The sequence below is a fragment of the Cupressus sempervirens genome, chromosome 10 (assembly GCF_028749045.1).
Source record: "Cupressus sempervirens isolate cs-2001-9-10 chromosome 10, ASM2874904v1, whole genome shotgun sequence".
Lineage (NCBI taxonomy): Eukaryota > Viridiplantae > Streptophyta > Pinopsida > Cupressales > Cupressaceae > Cupressus > Cupressus sempervirens.
This window is the reverse complement of record NC_143127.1, coordinates 734,888,875-734,915,062: the sequence shown is the minus strand read 5'-3', so window position 1 is coordinate 734,915,062 and position 26,188 is coordinate 734,888,875. Positions and strand designations below refer to the sequence as shown.

The 26,188-nt window shown below is 37.2% G+C and overlaps 1 long non-coding RNA gene across 1 annotated transcript in view; it reads right to left on the bottom strand.

Annotated features, from left to right (window-relative positions):
* Positions 1–10,852: 10,852 nt before the first annotated feature.
* The window catches only part of LOC149535952 (uncharacterized), a 140,495-nt gene continuing 125,159 nt past the window's right edge, over positions 10,853–26,188 (bottom strand). Inside the window, exons 5-6 of the long non-coding RNA XR_016357050.1 lie at positions 12,495–12,582; positions 10,853–10,937 (exon numbers count right to left, since the gene is read on the bottom strand). This is a non-coding gene — a long non-coding RNA (uncharacterized LOC149535952). The remainder of the gene's footprint in view (positions 10,938–12,494; positions 12,583–26,188) is intronic.

Sequence of the window (26,188 nt, the reverse complement as noted above, 5' to 3'; positions counted from 1 at the left end):
CTGACTAAGTCGCTTAACACTACTACCAGCCTACGAGACTCTAATGATAGGCCAACTCTATCGTCTCTGATGTCCACTCTAGAAAGGGGACATGACAATCCGCCCTTCCCAGAGATTGCTTGTCCACAAGCAACGAACAAACTCTTGTTGCACCACTCTAATATACACTCTTGGGTGTGTGATATGAAGCAACACATCAAGGATCGCCCAATCAAATGCACTGAATAGGATAATACCAAGATCCCGCACAGGATGAGAGTGTTCCCACAACCAAGGTGGTAACATACTAGAATCCCTGTGAAACAAGGCGTCAAATAAACAACACCGGATTCCAACACCATCTAAAGCAGCACCCATCCATCAAGTATAAATAAGGATAACTGGAAACCTCTATCATGCCATATCTCTTCGCAACCGCTGTGATACCACCACGAAAGTAATAATCATCCAAAGCATCATGTCTACTAATACCCACATCATCATGTAACCATGATTCTGGATGAAGTCTCTGTGATATAGAGGTGATAGCCCATGTCGAAAACTGCTTGACATAATGCTTGATCGTTTGCTGGTCCCACCAACCAATCCTCCCAAACTATTGAGTCAGGTGCCTACAATCAATAACTCTATCCTCTAAATGGGAGCGCACTATCGCAACACGGATAATATAAGTCCTGTTTCAATATCCCCATAGCCTTATGAAGAGCATGAAAATCTACCATGGAAAATCCTCCACTATCCTGCTATCAGTCATAAGAGCACTCCAACTGAGTGTAGGTAACATCTGTCGAGTGATATCAAAGTGCTCAACCACTATGTCTACCTTCCTGTCATCAATCCTGAGTTGTCTAATCAAGCGATGAGGAGTCTGAAAGTGATAGTTCTCAGGCATGTGTAATACCTCTGAATCTGCGCTATGATAGAATATTGTGTTGGAGTCATGTACATCGCTCTAAGGAGTATCCAATATTCATTCACTAATGCATGCATCGTCATTTATAGTACTACAACTTTGTACCTCTAAGACCACCTCCTCTGTCAATGATGAAACTACTGTCACCACACTATGCTCACTCTCATCAGCCCCTCATATGTCTGCACATACAACCAAATCACAATCTTGGGATTCAGTGTCGCTATGAGTAAACACAACTCTGATTTCTAGGGTATGGTCTAAAAAATCAGACTCATCATGACATGAAGTCTCATCACCCAATGCCTCTGAAACAGCTATGTCCGGATTACTCTCTTGTGCAAACTCACCAAAATAATTCTGACCCTCTGTATTACTTGTTGTTCCATCCAAATCAACGCTGGCCTCTTCTTCCGTTGGAAGAAATAAAGATCTAATGGATGATTCCCTTTGTTTCCTTGCATCATCTATCTGATTATGGCATTCTTTGACTCTTTGGAGACGTTTTCTTGCTTGGGTAGCAAGTATCTTTTCTTGCATAGCTCTATCCAACCAATATTTATTCAACCTTTGACAATGTTTTATATCATCTACCCCAAAGTACACAAAATCAGGCTTATGATAACTTGTACCATTCCCATCATCACGTCCCATGCTTGCACCATGTGTACCCTCAAATATAGAATACAAATCATTGTTCTCTTCTTGACCAAAGGATGCCACATCTTGAGGTAACAAAGTTGTGTCACTGCTGTTATGAACTTCAGAATTATTATGATGTGTTTTAGTTATATTTTTTTACCCCTTTAAGTGTATTATCATAGAAAGCCTCATGACCACCACTTGCATACGGGCCTTCATGACTATTCCCAAGTTAAAGAGTTACCATATTACAAGAAGGAGGGTGTAAGCTATCATTGCCCCAAATCAAAGTTGTGGGAGCCTCCTCCATGCTTCCATTCCAATCATCAAACAACACCCCATCTTGATTCTTCACATGCTTAGATAGAAGTGGCCCAAAGAAGTCTTCAACTTGGCTTCTATGAGATTCAAAATCAGACTACATGCATACTAAACTTGTCATCCCATTCTTAAGTTGAATACCATCATCAACATCATTACCTCCATTTGAAATAAATGTTACCTCATGATTTGAACTGCTGTTGCAAATTTCAGAATAGGCCTCACACTTTGGTGTCACATTTCCAACATCTCTAATGGTTTGTCCCCTGATTGTAATCTCTTTCAATTTGTGACCAATGGCTTCTTCATTATCATTTAATATTTCTTTCCCTTTTTGCTGCTGAAAGGAGCTTGTAGATACCCAGTTATCATCTGCTTCAGGTACACCCATAAATTCTATAAAGGAAAGGAGGTTGCGTATCTCCTTAGGAATAGAACAATAATGATGGTAGCTACTCATAACTGCAACATTGAATGTCTTGGCAAGAGGCATCTTACTTGTGCTTGTTAACGAAGATGAAACCTTAGAGCACCCATTTTTATTTCTAGCCATGGTATTGGCTTATAACTGAACTTATTTCTTTACCAACAGGCTGGCAAGTTCTAGGCTCTGATACCATTGGAAGATCCCTAATGGATCTCTTCCGCTGATCTATTGTACTTTTATACTTTTAAATTTGTTTTCCCTGTTTATTAAAATTTTCTTGTAGAGCTAGATAGAAGTTGCAAAAGGGTTTGATTGTTTTATATTTTTGACGATTTTTCAATAAGTAATAATAGAAGTACAATAACATGAACTAGTTCTGAAAATGTATTCCAAATACATTTAAAGAAAAGTCGCTTCAAGCAATTTTTTTTAATATACACCTAATATGTAACCAGATGAAGATTTACAATAATATCCAGATGATTACAACCAAGAATAGAGCCAACCTGAAGGCGTGAAGCTGAAATGTGAGCCCAAAAGGAAGCTATAGCCAGAATTCAGCTCTCAAATGTTGCACATGGGTAAGAATATGGCTGTCAGTCGTGGCCGCACAGCTGCAAAGTGCCCACACATGGGTAAAATGCCCAAACCCCAGCTAAAAGTCTAACTTAGCATTGCGTTCCCAAGAAGAAACAATGCACAATCTCCAAGATGCTTCTAACTGCAAGAATCCAGACCATTGTTTTGGGGGCTACATCCCAAATAGGCAAAGCAAGTGGGTTTGGCGTCCCAAATGCTGAAAGCTCAATCAAAGCCCAAAACACAAATCCAAGATATAATATGTCAATGATGCCTCCGAACTTTGTCTTTTACCTCCTTATAACCCGCCAAACTTAACTCGAACCCTAGAAGTGTCTCCATGTGGCGTTGGGTTATAAAATAATATATTTCTCATTTTTAAAGTGGTCAAGTATCCAAAAAATGACCTTTTTCCCAATAGAAAGAAATCCGTTCACCAAATTGCTCTGAGTCAAAAAAGAAATATCTAGAAAAGTTCAAGACCTTTCCAACAAGCTATTACACCAAGGGATATTCACCCAGATGAGGCCAAAAAACCCCTTATTACTCCAAAATAGCTATAACTTAGCCTTATTTAAATTATTAAAATGCTAACTTAGGAGAATATTTAAATATATTAACATATTTCCCAAATAGCGAACTGATAACCAAAACACCTCTAGAAGGTGAAACTGAACTCGTCACCTCCTGTGATTGATGTCGAATAATCTGAAATAACTGAGTCTCATCCCTCAAAATTAGGGATACTCCTAAAAAGTAGGAACGTCTCCGAATCTCCTAAAACTGAAACCATAAAATGATCTCGTAGAGACTCAAGACTATAACCTATCTCCACCTCCTAAAATGTAGGAAACTCCTACAATTAAGGAACTACTCTCAACTACCCTCCTACTGCCTGAAACTCCAGATCTGAACACTATATACCCTAACTAAGCCCCTAAACACCACTGCCAGCCTACAAGACTCTAATGATAGACCAGATCTATCGTCTCTAATGTCCACTCTAAAAAGGGACATGATACCGCTAGAGCTTCTTTTGGCTTCATCTTCTCATAAGTAAGGGGAATCCTTTGACTTTGTAGCTTCCTTAATCTTTCGTTGTACCATGACTTGGTATGCAAATCAACTGCTCTTGTGACTGCCTCCAAGGAAGGATCCTGAAGATCATCCCAATCTACTGGATTCAACATTGTTCCTTCTACTGTAACATAATCTTCTCTTTACACATCTCCATTATCTTCTAGTTGATCGGGAAAATCATGGCCTCTCCATTTGATATCTCTCATCATGTTCACCGACAATCTAGTCTTCTATAGTGGGAACATGTTTAAATGCATTTCTGTGAGATAAGTTGATAAGACCATTAGGATCAAATCTTTGCCTTGCTTTGTACCATCCCAGATGACACCATTCAAATTCCTTCTCCGCAGCTGCAAAGGCGACCCAATTGGGGCAACTATCATTGCCAATTCCAAACATGAAGGTAATCCCCGTCTTACCCTTGAGTTTCATTATTCTATCATAATGCTCAAGTTGCCCAGCCAATTCCATCAAAACTAACTTGTTGGGTGGATATCTTGGAAGCCTCTTGGGACAAACTGTACTTCCTGCTACTCTAATGTAGGTTAATTGCGAAAATTGGATAAACCAACTCCCATACTTCTTTATCTTTGCTTCTGCTTCCGGTGAGAGTCTCTTAGCAGGTGTCCCCTATAATCTTCATGGTAAAGGCATCACAAAATATTTTGTCATCATTGTTGTTGTGCAAATGAAGCTGTGGATAGCATTCATGAACCATATATTGCCCCGGCCTACTGCCAATTTCTATTAAGGCCTTAAGTCCCAGACTTTTATACAATCTAGCAATTAGGTAAAACAAATAGGATCCCATGTAAAATTGCTTTTGGTTTTGTATGGTTCTAAGTTGCAACTCTAGATTCTCGCTTATGATCCTAGCCTAATCAAATCTTCTTTTTCCTTTTTCAATTTCATCAATAAAGAAGTACATCCAGTTTTTGAATTGCATACCTTGAGCTAGGCCCATGATCCGGCTGAGGACAATGAGATTGCCATATTCTGATTTGAAATCTGCCACTGTGAGCCTTCATGATTTGGTTACTCCTTTCTTTCTCTTGTGTAGCCAATCCTATTTTAGATGTGTGAAATAAGCTTCCTGGTTATCCTGAAATGATTTGGTTGCCTGATCCATCATAACCACTGTCATGCTCTTGTACTAGGGAATGTTAAATGCTTCTTCGATCGTTGATCCGCCAATGTTGGCCAATACCCTCTTCCCTTCATCAAAAATGATGGATTTACTGATCAGATCAAACCTGGATGCACACTCCATAACCAATTCTAGACAAGGCAAGGTAGGAGGAAAAGCTGCTGCGTGTACAATTCCACTTCTGTATATCTTCTTTGCCATGGAGGATTCTCTTTCCTTTAGTCTATCCTTTACCTGTATCATATTTACTGTACTGACATTGGTATCAGTTATTCGCCTCATTTTCGAGAAGAAAGTTGTTTTGGACATCATAACCTCTTTGTCTTTCTTATATTTGTTCCCTTAGGGTTCTTGCTTGCACTAATATCTACCATTCTAAACACTTATTTATGCCCCTTTGTTCTAATTGATATGGACTACCCTTATCGATCTCCAACCTTCTTTCTATCGATGGATTCTACACTTATTTCTACCTCAGCCATGTCCTATCACTACACTTATCAATTTTCAATCTTCAACCTAGGATGGAACTAACACTTATTTCTGCCTTACCGTTACCTTAGGTTGGACTATACTTATATCTCCCAACTTCAACCTAGGGAGGTCTAGCTTATTTCTACCTCTTCAAATGGCCTATCATGGATTCTACCCTTATCAATCTCTAACCTTCAACCTAGGACGGGATGCTGAAGTGGTGGATGATGAATGCAAGAAGAACCAAGGGAAGCAAAACTAGATAAGAACAAAAAAGCAAAATCCGCTGAAGAACCCCTTTCAACTCTAAATGAATTGAATTTACTTTTACTAATGGCCGGGTTTTCTTTTGAATTTTAGATTAAACCTAGGAATTTCAAACCCCTTACAAATCTCAATGCCCTAGCTAGAAAAATCAGAATTTGGTGCTCTTGGAATTGCCCGTGCATGTGCCACAAAAATCAGACTTTACCCCTTGTTTTCTTCACCAACCAAAAATCGTCCAACCTCTAGGAGAAATCGTAGCCTTATATGCTAGAAAATCAGACCTCAACAAGAATCGGCCATGGCAAGGAAAATCTGATCTACCTTTAAAAATCGCCCAAGCATGGAGGAAATCAGGCCTAAACCAACTTGCTAAGCATGGGGGATGTTATTCTTGACAAAAATGCCAAATTTGGAAGAAAATCAGACTTAGATCATGAGAAATCTGCCCTAGAAGAAATTCACAAGTATGGAGAGTGCAGGTCTGCTCTTAAGAAATCGCCAAACATGGGGAGAAGCTCCAAATTGCCTTAAAAAAATTGCCAAATACAATGCCAATCTACCCTCGCTAGAAAAATCATCCAAGGAAAATGCCAATTTGCCCTTTCAAAATCATCCAAGGAAGAAGAAATCTGCTCCTTAGTCTAAATCACCAAACACTATGAAGAGGAAGAATGAGGAATAAGGAGATAAGGGGAAAGAGCTTCCTCTTATACCCAATTTGCTTGCTCTCCTTAGCTGGCCGACTTACACCCTGGGAGCAAAAGAACATTAATTAAAACACAAATCTGGCCCCAATTAAATGCTTAGTTAAAAATTAATTTTGCTAGGATGAAATTTACTTTTTTAAATTGCCGGTTAGACCAAGATTGCAAAAATAAAGTAAATAAAGCCTTGGAGATGCTAAATGTTTCCATTTAATGATGATTTAGTAATTAATATATCATTAAAAATCGGATCTGACAAGCCGAAATTGATTTTTTCAATTTTAAATTACTAATTCTTTTAAATATTTTAAAATCTTCAAGGCAAATTAAAACAATTTAATACTATTTTTTGCAATTTAATCCAAATCGATTTTCCTATGCAATTTTAATTTTTAACAAAAAATAAAATCACCTCTCTAGAGTCTAAAATCGATTTTCCTATTTGACTTCACCATCACAAAATTAATTGTTTCACCAAAAAATAATTCAAGATTTTCCAAAAAACTTAAATCTAACAAAATTTCATTTTTTGAAAATTATTCAAATTTATACAATTATATCCAAATTTTCAAAAAAAATCGTCTTAAGTACAAAATTTACAATTTTATCCTGCCAAGTGTTTTTCTTTGAAATTTGTTCGACCTAAGGATGAAACTAGTCGTTCTAGAAAATCAAGTTGAAACCGGGTGAAAATAAATCTAACCCGCTGCCTTCTAGCTTAAAGGCGTCCAAGACTTAAAATTTTCAAAAAATATCAAAGTTTTTTGGACAACTTCAAAAAACTTTGCCAAGGCGAATAAAAAAAGGGGGTCCCCAAAGTTTTGGGGCGATGGTGTGAAAACTTCACAATAGGTTGTGTGTTGATTTCAAAGAACTCAACAAAGCATCATTGAAGGATTGTGACCCTTTACCATCCATGGAGCAGATACTCCAATGTGTTTCTGGTTTAGAGCGTTTTTTGCTTCTTGATGGTTATTCAAGATATAACCAGGTTTTGGTTAAGGAGGAAGATCAATTTAAGATTGCATTTATCACAAAGTGGGGTATAATGGCATATAGAAGGATGCCTTTTGGTTTATACAATGTAGAAGCAACATTCCAAAAGGCCATGGACATGGCATTTGATAATCTAATGTACACATTTGCATAAGTTTATCTTGATAATATCATAGTTTACTCTAAAAATGTTGCAGATCATATTGTCCATCTTACATAGATTCTTCAGAGGTGCAGAGAAATCGGTATATCCCTCAGTCCTGAGAAATGTGTATTTGTTGTGCATGAAGGCAACTTACTTGGTTATGTTGTATCTAAAAAAGGTATTATTGTTGATCCCGAAAGAGTTGTAGCTATCTTAGAGCTGACTTTACCACATTATAAGGGGCAGCAAAGTTTCATAGGTTAAATAAATTTTGTTAGACGTTTTCTACATGATATAGCTACTCTTTTGAAGCCATTGATAGCAATGCTAAAAAAAATGCAGTTTTCAACTGGACAAAGGAAGGAAAGAACAGTTTTCAAGAGATCAAGGAGGCCTTAGCATCAGCTCCGACATTGGTAAATCTTAATTTTAGGAAGGATTTCATTTTATATGCTTATGGCAGCTATGATGTCATTTCTGCAATTTTAGTCCAACAGAATGACGAAGGTTTTGAACAGCCTATTGCCTTCTTTGGTAAAGGCCTTGAGGATTATGAGCAAAGATACAGTTTTGTTGAGAAGCATGTATTGGTTGTTGTGAAGAGCTTAAAGAAATTCAAGCATATGTTGTCTCATAGAAAGGTACATATAATGGCAGCCCACCCAAGCGTCAAAGAGTTCTTACTAAGTAAAGATTTGAATGAAAAGAGGGTCAGGTAGATTACTAAGGTGATGGAGTACAACATAAATATTCAGATTACCAAGCTTGTTCGAGGAAAGGGTCTTTGTCAGCAAATCTTGGATGCAACCATTCCAAAAGATAAGGAGGTAACAGAAACAACTTTACTTATCTATGGAGCAGCTGCAAATGATCAATCAGCGATCTGGTTGACAGAAATCATTCACTTTCTACAAACCGAAGAGTGTCCACCTAATCTTGATAGAGCCAAGAGAAGGTATTTCAGACTTCAATATGTTCCTTATGTATTGATTGACGATATTTTGTTCAAGAAGGATCACAATGGTATGCTGTTAAGATGCATAGATAATGATTAGTTTTACAAAATCCTATTTGAGTTCCATGATAGACCTTCAGGAAGGTCACTATTCACCTAAAACAACATTTAAAGTTATGAGGGTTGGTTATTACTAGCCAAATTTGTTTAAGGATCGCCATGCTTGGATAAGAAAATGTGTTACATGTGTCATGTTCGCTGAAAAAGAAAGGCTGCCAACTTTACCATTGCAGCATATTCAGGTATAAGAGCCCTTTATGAAGTGGGGAATAGATTTTATTGGAGCAATTAATCCACCCTCGAATGCAAGGCACAAGTGGGTCCTAGTTGCAATAGATTATTTTACCCGCTCGACAGAAGCAATAGCTTTAAAGGAGGCTAGTGAATCAACTGTCCTTGGTTCTTATGAAGATATTGTTTGCAGATTTGGGGTAGCTGATTCCATTATATCGGATAATGCCCTTGCCTTTATAGGGTTGAAAGTAAGTAATTGGGCAATAAAAAATGGTATTTACCTTAACACTTCTTCCAATTACTATCCTCAAGGGAATGGACTAGCGGAGTCCAATAAAAATCTTATAAGGATCATTAAAAGAACCTTGCAGGACAATCAGCAAGACTGGCATTCAAAATTGAAAACTGCATTATGGGTTGATACAATTAACCCTAAAAGGGCAATTGGGAATTCCCCTTACATGTTGGTATATGGGAGAGAAGCACGACTACCAATATCTATCGAGATGACAGCATTAGATCTTGCTAGCCAATTGGTTCTATTTGAACCAATTGATTCTATGATAGTAAGGTATGCCCAACTTTTGGAGTTGGAAGAAATCAGAAACAAAGCTATGCAAACTATGGAGTACCAAAAGTTGCAGACTAAGAAGGTCTTTGATAAGAAGGCAAAATCGAGAGTTTTAAAAGTTAGAGATCTAGTACTCAAGTGGAACGAGCTCAAGAGCAGGCCAGGTAAACATTCCAAATTTGATGCTTTCTGGAGTGGTCCATTCATCATCATAGAGTGCAAAGAACACAATGTGTTTCAGCTTTCAATGATGAATGGAGATGTTCTACCTATCTCGATAAATGGGATACACCTCAAACCTTGCTTTGAGGTATGATCTATCGGTCTCAACTTGTGTATAAATAGGTTAGTTTTCATGCTTCCAATAAGTGTTGTTGCACTAGTTTTTTGATTTGTGTTCTCTAAGTGTTGTTCTAGCACAGGCTTGCTTTAGTTTTAGTGTTTCCTGTTTTCAATCAAGAGTTTCCAAATTTTTGAAGAGTTGGACAAAGCTAAGTAATGCTACATGCATGTAAATGCCGTAATCAACTACACATGCTTACACATATGCAAATGCAATAGTATCCTCAGATCTCATAGCCTTTTTTTATAGTCCATGCACAAGTCCAAATGCATACATCCAAACATGAATACCTGGCTATGACACCTACCACATCCAACACTAGTCTATTTTGCCTATCTATGTTGTATTTTTGTGTTTCGGCTATGTGAGAATGCGCAATCATTCCTTTCAGCCCAATGTCATGAACATAACCCATAATGATGAAGAATTTCTTCCTCACCATTACAAGCAATACGAATCACAATGCATTGAACGAAACAATTACTCATTCCCACATATCTAGATTCACTCTATAGCCTAATGGATTGTTTTTAGGCTACTAGTTCTACTGTTTAGTAGGAAAACATATAGCAAATGTTGCCAAAAATGTTACAAATTTTTACTACACTGTGCAAATTGGTAGAACTGCTATCAACTATTCTTAGTAAAGGTGTCTATGGTGAGTTTCATTCCAATTTGAGGTTGTTTCAGTTTGAGCTTCAAATATAAATGTTGAGAAAAATGCCATGTTGTTATCCTAAGAAAGGAATTTCATTTATTAAGCATTAACAAAAAGGAAAAGCAACTGGAAGAAACAAGTATGCAAGCTAGATGTCATTAACAAAGAGATAGCATAAGCATGTGTTTCATTTCTGAAAATGTTCAAAATAGATACAAGCTCTCCACACATGTTGTGAAGATAGCCCTCAAGAAAGTACAAAATATACATGAAAAGTAAAATGCATATACAAGAGATACATATATATAAGATAAGAGGAGAAGAAGGGACCCATCATTGCCTGTTTGAATGACGAATCCCCATGCAAGCTCAACTAGTGCACTTCTATGCCATCTCTTTGTGTTCTACTTGCATAGATTTCCTGCAAAAAATGAAATAACAACGGTGTCTGTTTTCACTGAGCTGAAGGTCAAATACTCTCATCAGAACCTAATATACATGGCTACTCCATACATGCATCGGAACAACAAAGAGCAAAATAAGATTAAGAAATATCAAAAAACGATCAATGTGCTGGTTTATTTCTAATATGTTTGTTTCATGTGCAGTACCAAATATCGTTGATTAACAAGTGGATGTAAATGCGGCTCCCACAAGGGTTTGAGCTCAGCTTGTTAATAGAGACAAAGAATCAACTAGATTTTTGAAACAATCAAGTGTGCCAATATCAGTTAGCAAGTAAGCATCTTTGCATTGTATCTTTATTCAATGCTGCCTTGAGAACAATATACATAGATAACATTGCATGAAATTAAAAGAAATAACAGGATTAAAACATGTAGTTAACAGTCAAACTAAAAATAAAGGTCAAGTGCATGAACAAAGGAAACATGAATTAGCTTACAATAAGCGATGCATTGAACATGTAATGACAAAAAGAGTTATAAACATAATACTAAGTTTTTTATTTGTCGATGATCTCAAAATAAGTCAAATGTCAAAAGGCAAATATGCATTTTCAGAATGGAATATGTGCTTTAAACAACAAAATGGAAAGCAATCATTTTCAAGATACCCAGAAGAAGCTATAACTGTGTGTAGAGCACACGAAAATAAAGTAGCAATCAAAGTGTTGGAGGGAACATCATGATTACTAGTATGGCTAAAATAAAACAAGTTAAAGCATGGGAAACATGTATATTGTTGCATAATAAAACGGAAGTATGTTTACCATGAGGAAGCAATAAAAGAGAATGCATAGAATAAAGTATCATTTAATGCCATAGGCAAAGCAACATGCATAGCAAATCATGACAGTAGCTATAGTCAAGTTCATCAATGGTTGTGAATCTTGTTTTCATAATAGAATGACAGTCTTGACAGAGGATAAAGAAGCAAGTTTCAAAGTCTTAAACTAAAAAGTGACAATGTAAGTGTTGATGCTATTGTTCTATAGTGAATATTATAGAGGTACGAAGTAAATGATATTTTCAATCAAACAAGTATGTTTGCTTCCATCAGAATTTTAGGAAACATGACATCCAAATAGAGTGCTATAGACATAGCATTTCGGTTTTATCAGAGCCTGGTATTTTCAGTTTTGGAGCAGCAAATGGAGCATTTTTCTTTGTACAAATCAACATGTTAAAACAACAGGAGGTTTTCAAAGTAGAACAAATGTGCATAGTGATACAGAAAAGGAAAAATCAGTTTGTCGTAACTTTCAAATGCCATCATTTATAGAAATATCACAACCAACAGTATGTAAGAGCAGAGAGCAAAGGAAAATGCATTTTTTTATGAAAAGAAAAGCTGATATAAAGTGCAGATTCTGTAAAAGAGAAAATACATCCAGATGCATATAGCTGAAGCAAGAGTTTGCACATCTTCCATTATAAATGTCTTTGAGAGCACAATTTACTTTAATGCTCGGAAATGTATCAAGTATTCATGCAGAGGAAATACCAGAAAAACGTACCCAAAAAGGCCATAGTTTGAGCTCCAACAACTTCATCAAACCCTCTATAATGGCGCTTTAAGTTTCAGCCAAATACACAGGAACAAATCTGCTGTTTGAAGCCCAGAAAATTCATCAAAATGGTGATATTCAAGCTCATAATGGTGCCATAAATTGTAGAGAAAGAAAGAGCAAAAATGACCTTCATTTTTTAGAAAAAATGCATGAGATAACACTAAGAAATGTGCCCAAAATGCAGATTAATGTGCCCAAAATGCAGATTCCGACCTGCTATCAAAGCTCAAAGAAAGAACAGAAAATTTGCTATGAAATGGACCCAAAACGCCCAGAAAATGCCTAGATTTCAAATTGGGCCATCAAATACTATAAAGAAATGCATCAAATCAAGAGCCATCACCAAGACAAACTCCAGCCAAGGCGTGATTGAAGGAGGTGAGCAAAATCGCAAAGTGTCTCCACATTTTCTTCCAACAAACCCTCCTCTCTACATTGCGGCCAGAGCTCAAGCAAGAGATTGTATTTTTAATTCATAAAATTTGCTAATTCCAAAGAATGTGAAAAGCAAAAAATTTGCCCAAGGCATTTTGCCTTTATTTGTTTTAAAAGGCCACAAATGCATTTTTGCCTAAGTGATAATATATTCTACTTTATTAATGTTGCTCAACATTAAATAAAATGATGTTTTATAAATCATTTTATTAATGATTGAGTTAAGACTTAAAATATTGTTTGTTAATTTAAAATATAGAAAAATAGTTATTATTTTTAATATATTTTAATATTTTAGATCAAATTGTTAATATTAATGATAAATAACATAGTTTATATCTATTATTAATAAAATTGTTAACAATAAACACCAAGTATGTTAATGTTATTAATTGATTTGATAATTTTAATAACATCAATATATATTTAATGTTTATTGTTAATAAGATATAATTTCTCAAAAAATATAATAATATATTGAAAATGAGTATTTATTTTTATATTTTAAAATTAATAGATATTTTTGACAAAGTTTGACATAGTGATGGGATGAAAAGCTAGGCAAAGTTATTGTTTTTCAAAGACTTTTGGGTTCTTATTTTGGAGATATGACTGCATTTATAAGGGCATTTATGATGATATTATCAGGCTATGACTTTTGGGTCACGTCTGAGCCTTTTTGAAGACTTTTGAGGGCTTCAATTTTGACATTTAAGACTGAATTCAACTAGGGAATTGGTGGTTAGCATTTATGATGCAGCTAGATGTAAAATGCATAAGTATAAAGCTTGGGGCTCATTTGTAAGAGGTTCCAGTTTTTTATTCAGAGGCAGACTTGATGTTTGGGTCCTTCATAATATTTATGTAGATTGCTTTGTAACTAGTTTGATGAATGTTATTATGCTAACTTTAGAGCTTGAATAAAGAACAGTTTTGGGAGCCTATTTTGTGTTCGCTTTTCTATGTAAGTTACTAATCTGATGTTATTTTTGTGATTAGTTTTGAATCATTGAGTTTATGTCTCAGTTCTAGCACTTGCAAGTGAATTTTCGAATACCCATATAGGTTATAAGTTGTGAAATTATACTTCTTTTCAAGTTGCTAATTCTAAATATCATTATTCCTATTAGTAGTTTGTCTAAAGTCTGTACTTATAAATTGATATTACTCAAGTTTTCTGAGATCAATATTGTGCCTATAATGAATTGTTTAGTAAAGGTTCATTGTGTCAAGTCAATAGTCTTCTCATCTTAAGAGTGTTGGTGCATCACCTTAAGTTTCAATTCAGTTTTCCAATTCACTATTTACATTTCGTGCAAGTAATCGTTCTATCTCTTTTTCTCCTAAGTTTTAAGTTATGTTTGAAGAGCCAATAGGTGAAGCATCATAAGGAGCCGGCCTAAAACCCGAAGGTTCACTCCTATTTTTGGTACACCCAATACCCAGGAGTGTTTCCATGTTACTCAGAGTGATAGGATTCAGTCAGGGTGCAATTTTAGAGATAACAATTATATCACTTGTAATATCAACACACCAAAGATAGTTTAGCAAAGGATGTAGTTGGTGTCAGCGTTTCAGGTACCTATGGTTATTATTAACTCCACAATGCAGTTGGGTGTGTCAGTTATATTGGGGCTTGGGTGTTAATAGAGATGTTGCTTCAGTTAGATCAAGTTTTGATGAGTTGTTTCCTTCATCAATGCCTGTGGTTAGGTTTTGGTTGATTCAATCATTGATATCAGTTATTTGGGTGTTAGTACTTCAAGAGTCACTTGTACATAGCAAGGATAGTATGCGGTTCTACCCTTCAGATTCACATGGACTATGATGTTCATTTTGCTCTGGAATTGCTTGGGGACAAGCAATCTTAGGAAGGGAGGACTGAAATTTCCCCATTTTCAGCAAGTTCCTGCAGTTGGCATAGTCAGTTCATTATCACGACATTCATGGGACAACAATGGGATTTGAAGGTCTCAGTTATAAAATTATTAGGCTTTCTAGTGGCTTATGGTGAATTTTGGCTCCATTTTGAGGGACTTACTATTTCTAATAAGTCAATAGTTGGTTGTAATGAGTTCACTTGAGTTGGAGGAGTTGACTGATGCTCTCAAGTTTTAATTCAAACTTCTAATTTAAGCTCCAAGAATCTTGGTAAGTCACCCTGTTAGGTTCATTGATCATTTATCTTCATCGAGATCACTCATGTGTTGTCAGATTTTGGTTCTAATGCTTCTTCAATAGTTTTTGCAAGATGGGTGAATTATTATTATTATTCAACTAAATATGAGGTTGTTATTTTTGCCTGTATTGTATGTTGGCAACCTTAGTGTCATAGCTCGTTGGAACCGGGTTGAAAAGTTTTAAATCTTGGGCACAAGAAACAATGGCCTCACGTGTCAAAATGTCATTTTTGGGAGCCAAAAGGAAATTAATACATTATATTATGTGCCTAAGTATAAAGCAAAAAGGCTTTTAAGTGAAAAATGTATAGTTCAAGCTAAGTTGCACAATGGAGATATAAATATGCCTCTCGTTATGAGAATTGATCATTCTTGTCTATTGTTTTTTGATTATTCTCTATATGGATTTGGGGTTTGAGTTTGTGCACCAATCCACTACTGAGGCAAAGTGGTATATATTTGATTTTCAATCTGATGTGAAGGGTCTTCTGAAACTGTGTCTACTGTAGCTAAGATGTATAGATTTTCTGAGATTGTTGTTCTCTCGTTTGGGGTGTGATTATTTTCATTGAGAGGCAACATTGATTGCTGAAGTTGATCATCTTATATCTACAATTGTGGGCATTACATGCTGGATGTAATTGGCTTAGTTGGGCATCTCCAATTATCAGTTTCAGTGTGGGAATTATATGCACATAGATGCTGCATTTCTAGGCAACTAAGTCCTACGAATTGGGAGATTTACAAAGGTGGTGGATGGCATTAGCTGTAAGGTTTTTGGTGGAGCAGAATAACCTATCAGTTCTGCTGGTTATTGGATGTAAGGGCATTCTTCATGGTTTCTTGTGGATACTCTTCTTGGGCCGCGATCTCGTAAAATCAGGTTTGCATTTTGCTTCTGAAAACTGAAGAGGATTGAAAGAGACATTGTCTGCTGTAAGCTTTTATTATCAGGTACTTTGCATTTGAAACTGTAATTTGTTGTGCATCTAACTAAGTTACCGATACTGGTTTATATACTGATGTAGGTGCAGGGTGCTGATCCGTGGATGCGTGATTTCTTTTTTCTGTTTTTTTTTTTTGGGGGGGGGGGGGGAGGGGGGGATTTGGGATGCGCTTGGGTGAGTCCATATATATATATATGCAAATAAATGCAAGAAATATACAAAAAACCATTCCATAGCACAATACTTTACCACTGATAATTCAAATTGAAATAAGAAGAGAGCTGAGTTGCAAACAAAATGAGAAGAATGAGCAATGAAAGGCCTTTATTAGGGTCATTTTAGGGTGTAGGAGCAAAAAAAAGCAAAAATAGAATTTAAAAAATCAATTTAACACATGCTTTTTAAAGTAACATAAGTGACCGAGTGTTGAAAGAGTCACAGGTGCTCTCCAGATGCCTCCGAGTGTTGTCTTAGTGCTCTTGGAAGCATCCCAAGCACATCCAAAGTCGTTGAGCATGCTTCCTAGACGCACCATTGCAACATCCAAAAGCACCAATGCATCCTAACGCACTAGCTTATCAACACTCGGTGTTTCTAGGAGGGATTAAATATCTAAGGCATTTAATAAAGGAATTAGAGTTCTGGATTTAAGTTTCAAAGTGGATAACTCATAAATAGAACAATGATTTTTTTTTTTGCAAATTGGGCATAAAGAGCAATTTGTCATTTGTAGACTGATCAAATATTTGATTTCAGTATTTGGCATATCAGTCGTGGCTTACCTATTTGCATCTAATATTGTTCAAAAACTGTAAAACAACAAACTTGCACAAAACAATACTTTGATTCGGTTGAAGTTTGCTTACCAAGTGCTCAACAAAATGTCAACAATTGAAAAGTGAAGAAATTGGTGTTTGTCAAAGTTATAACCAGATTGGGGTTATTACATAATAAGCAACTTAATTATAAGGATCCAAACCCTAATAAGATTGCAAATAATCAAGCATCTGAAAGATTAATCCTTGAATACTGGATCTTCCACCACAATAAGAGATTATGATTTTCCCAGTATTTCCTTGAACCGAAGCTTTCCGCAAAGAATAATAATAGTTTTGATAAATCATGGAAGAATAAAGGAAATAGGAAATTGATCATTCCAACAGAAACGCAGAGGTACTTATGCTCAAGATCAAAGGAAACCATCTATTTCCTCAAAAGGAACCTGAAATCATTCATAAAGAGTATCATAATACATAAGGGGAAGATTGCATTCGAGAAGTCATGCACAAAGGTAAATTGGCATAAATGTTGTACATTTGGGCAACATGGGTTTCCATTTCGTTGATGTTTGATAGCTTCAGTAGGATAAACTTATGAGATATAATTTATATAGATGTGCTCATTATATTTGAGATATATTTTTATTGTTAAATGAGAGAAATTAATATATGTGTGTGTGTGAGAGAGAGATTAATTTTATTACATTAATTTAACGAACAAATGGGACATGTCTCTTCATGACTTATTCTCAATATAAATAATATATCATTGTCATTTGGAAAACACATACTATATATCATGGAAGTGCTTAGTACATTTGTAGCGATCCTAAAAAATCCAACATGGTATCAAAGTCAACTACAAATGTTAAAAAAAAAGAGAGAACATAAAATTATTGAAGGAAGAAATCAATAGTTATCTGAAATAATGAGCAATGAAACGAATATCAATCAATATTTTCATGAAACAAATTTTCTTTTAGAAATTGATAGAGATAATGCGATGAAATACATTACCTTCAGTGTCAGAAGATATCATAACAAAAGGAATGAACACATAGTCATACATGACCCATGAAAAGATTGACAACATCAAGTCGAATTTGTGTCAAGATCATCTTTGGAAGACACTGCAGCTGGATAGGCTATGAAAGACAACCAACACATTTTTTATACATTGCAAAGAGGAGTGTACATAAAATGGCAGAGGGAAAGCTTGCTACGGGATGCTCTATTGTTTCACTCACCACTTCACCAATATCCCTTGTGAGCATTCCTAGGATGTACGCACCCTAATGCGGTCCGAGTGGCTCCATGGCTCCGGAGGTCTTTCATAGGCTTCTCAACAAACATGGTGCCACTAAAACTGATGCACAATGGGTGAAGGACCAATGTCAACTCAAAGCACATTGATTAGGGGGTTGGGCTCACTGTTGCCTGATAGATTGATGTGTGAATTCACAAGAACATTCGAGCAAGGTGGTCTGACCGCCCATGAGAAAGATATATTTTATCACAGACCATGTCATTGGGAACATATCTAAGCAATTGAATACTGATTATAGGCATTGTATCGGGTGGAAGATCAAAACAAAAACAATGTCAAGTCAAGCATAAAGAAAAGATGTGTCAATATAATATGGCACCGCGTGCAAAGAATAATACATCATTCACAGAGACTAAAGGCAATACGGAAAACATGTCATACGTTGTAGACGGGAAGAGGAAAAACATGAAAGAAATATATATCAGGAGCAAAAGCATTTATAATGATCACATACATCTACAACTTATACTTTGCTTTGTGACATAAATTGTTTGAAATCAATCTTGTGTATGCATTAGCACCTTTTAAGGGGTCTCCATGAGTTGGATGCAAATATGATCGAAGCCAGAGATTTTATCAATAGCTTAGGATGGAGCAATCCCAGTTCACAAGATGAAGGTGGTCAAGACACGCATAAACTCATGCAATATTGTTGGTAACCACCAAAAAAAGTCAGGAATGTGTATTTAGATCACAACTATTGCGTCCAGTAATATAGACTTTACTGTGGCCAACGACATGGAAAACTGCCCACGAAATTAAAAGGAGTCCAAGCCATTTAACAGGTCCCAAAGCAATCCTAGTCAACACATAAATGATGTATTTTGTACAAGATTAGAGGAAGAATCATGGACGTGGTGGAAAAATGCAATGGGGAAGTGATGTGGATCAAGTTCTTGCGACAAAAAGACACCACTAAAAAAATCTGATCAAGTGACGTAGTGACATGAATCAAGGTTGCAAATGTACAAATGAAGACCACTAAAAATCTGAGAATAAATACTTACATGTTGAAGAAGGCTTTGTGGACCAGCAATCATGTTTGAGTGCAGTTCAGCCAAAGGATATACATGTAGATGACCATTCAGCGGAAAAAGATTGGACAATGCCAAGTCTACTCTCACGAAATAAAATATATATGTTTTTAAATAGCTAGTAATGGGTAAGGGCATGTACATGATGGTCAGCGCATACACCAGAGTGTCTTGGCTATATTATTAGTAACCAACAAAATTTAATACAATACAAACATCAAGAGTTATGAGCAGTATATAATATCAAATCAACAATACAATCAATGCCTTTGATAATGTAACATATGTAGTCTAAATCTAATATAAATGGTTATCTTTTGTCAAAGGGAAAATTAGTACTAAAAGCACTGAAGATAATAATCTATTATTTCATCATTTTCCCAAGATACAATAACCATTAATGAAGTGCTGAGCTAATACTTCTAATAGTGAGAATACAGAGACAATGATAATTGATCTATTTGAGAATAAAAATCTTATGCGAGGCAACCATTACAAGGGACCTAGGCATCTACGATACAATAGAGCCTACCGAATAAATGGTCAATGAAGAAAATGGTGATGGGAGGACTATTACAGAGCGGGTAATATGCCACATATAGATATAGTGACAACCTATGAATCAAGATATGAAGGAAGGGGCTTCAAACATTAAAGGGGTCTGAGTGTACATAGAAATTGTTGATAGGTGAATAGACGGGAGGCAACTACAACCAAACAATGGAAACAACTCACCGATCCTATTGCAGTGTTGATATTTGTGATACACAACCAACAAATTATGCACATAATAGATGATGCACGTCTTACGCGTTGGTATAATATGCATTGATAGAGTGTCGAACAGTCAGCTCTACATGAGAGAAGTCGTTGAGATTTTGGTTGCATGTGGAGAGGCCAAATTAACATTTCAATGCATGGAAAGTGTTTGGATTTCTGACTATGTCAATGATGACGAAGTGGTCATCAGCAGGAAAAGAGATTGACTCACCAAGGACTAGTGGCTTCCATGTGACAGATAGGAAATGGATGACCCACCCAAAATGGAAATTAATATTTTGTGTAGTGACGTCTACTACCAAGTGGTGAAGGTGACTCTGCAAGCCATGTTATGGAATAGTATCTGATTCAATCAATCAGGTAAGTATGATGTTTAATGTTTAATGTGTTATTTAAATATATAGTGCAATTTAAATTCTTTTATCAACAAATAATATGTTATGTAAGTTACTTACATTAATAAATGGCAAGTATTTGATTATATAGTGATTATATACTTAAAGTAAATGTATTTTCCAAATAATTTCTTATGAATATAAGTGAGATTTGTCACTTTAGAAATATTATATGGCATTAATAAGGAAAAAAATGATATGTTGGAAAGCTTAGATTATATAGTGTCTATATATATTGTCACTGGTAAATATTGTGTAGCCGACAGGATGCATGTCATCAATAAATACTATGTAGTCGACTGGGCCTTCAGGAAGGTTCTTGTTATGTAGCCAACGGCCTGTTGGGAAGGTTCTTAAGAAAGTATATATACACCCTCCAAGATCATCGTAATCATCATCATAAGCATAATGTAATGTCTTTGGCATATGCAAATAAAACAAGGAGTTCTATTGTTCTTATCTATTGTCTGTGTGCATTGATTCATTTATCCCATACGGTAAACATTTGGTGTCGTTGCCCGATGAACTTGGAACGAAGGAGGAATGAAGATTAATGCCAAATCAGCTTAACAAAGATCAAAATAAGATAAAGGGAAAAGATGGAATATGCATTGCACAAGAAAATTTAATTTTGGCACAATAGGCCAAGCGCAGACGGAGATTTCAGCGGGTTACCGACGAACACCAAAGCACCGAAGAATTGTTGGAGGAAACTCGACAGTGGGTGGAATTGGTGGAAGAAGCAAGGGAGGAATTTTTGAATCTATATTCATCGAGGAAAGAGAATCCAAATGGAAGAGAATTAACTCGCACGGATTGGAGTGCCGAGGGAGGAGTGTGGAGTGAACTCTTCATCCATGATATACTTCAAGAATAGACAAGTTCTCTTAACGAAGACCCTTCTTCACCAAACAACGCAGCTGTTGGGAATAAGACGTCTGCCCGAAACAACGTCCATATTGGAGTGCAGAGCGTTGGTGAATACAGAGCGTTGGTGTCGAGATACAAACCGTTGTTATTGGAGAACAAAGCGTTGGTGTCAAGATACAAATCATTGGTACCGAAGAGCAAAGCACTGGTGTCGGAATACAAAGCACTGGTGCTGAAATACAAAGCGCTGGTGTCAGGATACAAAGCATTGGTACCGGAGAGCAAGCTTTGGTACCGAAGAGCAGAGCGTTGGTGTTGGAATACAAAGCGCCGAGGTCAGAGTGCACAACAATGCTGGTGTTGCAGTGCTAAATAGCGCCCATACACAAAATCAAGTAAGAATGGCAGGACCAAAAGAGAAGTTGCCAAAGTTTGATGGCGATGGAACGGTTGATCCAATCTGACACTGTAAAACATGCAAAACAATTTGGAGGGCGAATGGCATAACAGATACAAATGAATGGGTCCAACAATTTCCGACAACTTTAAGGGGGGTAGCGATTGATTGGTTCGCCGATACGGATCCCCAAAAATTAACCAATTGGAACAACATTAAATAGGAGTTTATCACGGAATTTCAACTGTTGCGCAATGACAATAAGATCGTAGCCGAAATATACAACACAAAACAGGGGAAAAATGAAACAGTCCGAGTATACGCCAGGAAATTAAAAGACTTGATCAATAAAATGGAAAATAAGCCAGCTGATGGGCTGCAAAAAAGATGGATCATTGAAGGCCTAGACTGAAGTTGTGGAAGAAGATGAAGATTGTGCTGCCATCGTCATACACTAAAGCATACAATCGAGCAATGAACTTAGAAAGTGAGTAGAAGACAAAAAAGAAGAAGAGTAGCTCATCCGATTCAGATGACGACACATCTTCGAAAGAAGAGAGTAGCGATGATGAAAAGGGCAGCAAGAAGGTCCGAGCTCTCCAAAAGGATACGATCCGAATGATGAAAGAATTTAAGAACATGCAGAAGGAGACCAAGGGAAATGAGCTATGGTGCACAGACTGAAAGACAGAAGGCCATACGAAGGGATCTTGTTCGAAGAACCAGTTCGGCAAGATCTGTCAGATCATGGGACATTCCACAAAAGAATGCCCCTTCAATATGAAAACAAGAGGACCTGAACAAGTGTTCCTGACACAGGAGGCTTCCACGTCAGGAGGGAGCGGAAACACCAGTACGGAGGGTGCTACCTCGAGAGGGTACAGAAATAATAGACAAGGGCAAAACAACAATGCCAATAATAAAAATGAGAGCTGTAGTCGAATTCAATACGATGCAAACAGACGGTCGATGGTTCAATTCTGAGCATGCAATTTGTGGGGCCACTTTGTACGAGACTGTACAACGGCAAGTACACCAAACTTGTTATGCAAATGGTGCGGTCTGGGAGATCATGAAGATGCCAAGTGTCTGAAATCAGGAGTCAATTTGATCATCATCAGGATAGACGAAGAAGAGGTTTTGGCAATCACATGGAAGCAAGCAAAACTCTACCCTGACCCAACGGAAGAAAAGAAGAGACTGGAGGAAGCATGGGCGAAAATTCAAAAAGCAACACAGGTAGAGAAAGCACACCTAAAGGACACTACCGGTACCTCAGCACGGAACTGTGCGAAACAAAACATCATACGACAGATACTACAAACTAAAGTACCTGTCAAAATAAATGATCTGATGCTCACAATGCCTTAACTTCGATCAGCACTAACAAGCATCACTCCAACTGCTAAACTACCAAGAGAACACGAAAGGAAGTAGGAAAGTGGCGCAAGTACAACGGACAGAAGGGAGAAGGAAAGCGGAGCAAGTATAGCAGACCCAATGCTGCTAGCCCTCACATCCGGACGACATCTAGTCGTCGAGATGGGAATCCTGGGAACTGTTCTGACAGACACAATTGTGGACAAAGGTTCAGGGGTAAATGTCCTACCAGAAGATACTTGGAAGAAGTTGGAACAACCGACATTGTGGCCACCTAAATTCCAGTTGCTCACGGCAGACCAGCACGAGATCAAACCATTGGGAGTCCTGATGGCACAACCAGTGACGATTGGAACGCAGTCGTTCCTACTCGATTTCGTCGTCATCCTGCTGAAGAGGAGAGGATATGACGCCATTATGGGCCGAGGATGGCTTGTACAACCAAAGGTTAAGCATGACTGGAAGAAGAATACACTATCAATGGAGAGCAAAGGACGGAAATTTATTATTAATTTAGACACACAAATGGTGGGCGAAGAAGCCGTATCATCTGATTCAGAAGAAGAGGATGAAGGAAAGTTGCGTATGGAACCCAATGAGGAAGGAGTCCTACGGTTGGAAGGTGGATCAACGGACGATGATTTGGATTCGGTAAATGACCTTTTCCACTGGCAAATGGAGGATTACAAGCTCTTTTCGAGCTATACTATATTAAGGGTCGACGAAGGTGAGAAAGAAGAGGGAAATGAATGTCCGAAGGAATATAGAGAAGCGGAAGAACAAAAGGTGGTTACGGTTGAAGCTGAAGAGAAGAACATACAGTACAAACCCAGAAAAAGGAAAGATTCCACCGTACGGAACACAGTAAATGGACCGCGCGAAAAGAAAATGTTATGTTGAACCACGGATATAGTAGAAAGATGCCGACAACAAGGAAGACACATCATACGGTCTGCACAGGAAACAAAGAGGAAGGATTTAAAAGCTATAGTAGTACGGAGTGAAGATTCTAAAATCAAGAATACAGTTATTGACGGCAAAGAGTGGCAGCTGACGAAATTCATGGTACAGAGTGTCGAGAACAAACTGGGCGATATGGAAAACCTGAGGGAGAGATCATGTAACTTAGTGACACAGAACAAGCGCAAAGCATGGCATGATAAACACCTCAAACTGAACAAATTCCAACTGAGGTAGATGGTGTTGAAGTATGACGGCCGAAACGATATCAAACCAGGCAAGTTTAAAGTTAAGTGGGTCAAGCCATATCAGATTCGGGAAGTAGGCGATAATGGAGCAATCAAGTTATGGACACTAGCTGGACAGGAAGTTTTGGAAACAGTGAACAGTTGTAAGTTAAAAATATATCACGCGCAACCTAAGTCGCCACAGTGAATATCAGGGAGCAGTAGATATTTTTTATTTTTTTTAAAGAGTGAAAAGAAAAGTACGATACGGCTATATAAGTTTGCCTTCACCATATGACATTGTGCAACACTGAAGGGGATATCGTCAACTATATGACATTTTGACTCTTTCCTAGAGGCAATCTTTCTTGGAGGCAATCTTGGTTGGAGGCAATCTTACCTGGAGGCAATCTTGCCTAGAGGCAATCTTTCCTGGAGGCACCATACTTTCCTAAAGGCACTGTACTTTCCTAGAGGCATCGTACTTTCCTGGAGGCACCGTACTTTCCTAGAGGCACCAATAACGTCCCCTGTATGACAATATAAAATAGCGTTGCAGGCATCGTTCGGCAATACAAAAGTCTTCATGGGGAACCATTCAGCAATTCAAATTACATAAAGTATGGCGACAAGAGCAAAACATCCGTACAGTGTAAGTTGTGAGGGGTTTTATGCTATCCATCAACAGCAAGTTTTTTTCATCACTGTCTACGCCATATTTCCATGAAGGTTACAGGTCTTCAGTAAGAAGCAAAAGTGTATGTTTGGGTGGATAATGGGAGAGGAATAAAGAACAAGTATTGCAAGCATTCAACGGGTTCACAAGTCCAAACGAAAGAATACCCAATCCTGTACCTTGACGCCAAGAACTCACAGGGCCTTTCTTTATATGGTGCACTTTGGAGGCTGTGGTTGCATGCACATGTGATAGGATGCAAAATTTTTATCCAGAATAATTTGACTGAGGCATCCAGTCTAACGAGAGAAGCAGACCGTACCTGAGAACAACAGAGCAAGCCTTTCAAGAGGGGTGATACGCTTTGAGGCACTTGGAGTAGGTGTTGGACATGAAGCTATCTTGGTGGATGCATACAGAGCTCGGGAGGAGCTGATCATCCAGTTGAAGGTAGTACAACGGCACTTGGCTTAAGGTACCTAGGAGTTGGAAGCAAAGAAAGCTGCACGGGTGGCTATAAAGGTCAACTTGACTAAGGAGACAGTGTGTTTTGGAGATCAATTTGGCGCAGGCACGAAACAAATGTGAAAGTGGTGTGATGAAAACATATCTATCTTGTTGTAGTTAGTCAGTTAATGTATGTCGGTTGTTAATGTGTCTCAGATATTTTGTAATTGTCGTCCGGAGACGACTTTCTTTTGGGTGGGATGATGTCGTTGGTAAATATTGTGTAGCCAACAGGATGTATGTCTTCGGTAAATACTATGCAGCCGACAGGGCCTTCGGGAAGGTTCTTGTTATGTAGGCGACGGCCCGTCGGGAAGGTTCTTAAGAAAGTATATATACACCCTTCAAGATCATTGTAATCATCATCATAAACATAATGTAATGTCTTTCGCATATGCGAATAAAACGAATGCTGTTGTTCTTATCTATTGTCTATGTGCATTGATCCATTTACCCCATATGGTAAACATATATATATATAGTGGAACACTTTAGAAGAGAACTTGGTATGATTGAAAAATTTGAAGATGAGTCTCAGAAATTTGATCATTGCATTCTTTTGGTTCCCTATAAGATGTGTGAAGCTCTTATGCAAATTATGATTTTCAAATGGTTCTCTATTGTGTAAGTTATTTTAAGGTGATATTCTTAAAATAACTAAAATTGTTCTATACAATTTGTGTAAGTGTTACTTAAATCACGAGAATATGTATTTTGTGAGACCTACAACTATGTGCTTAGATGTC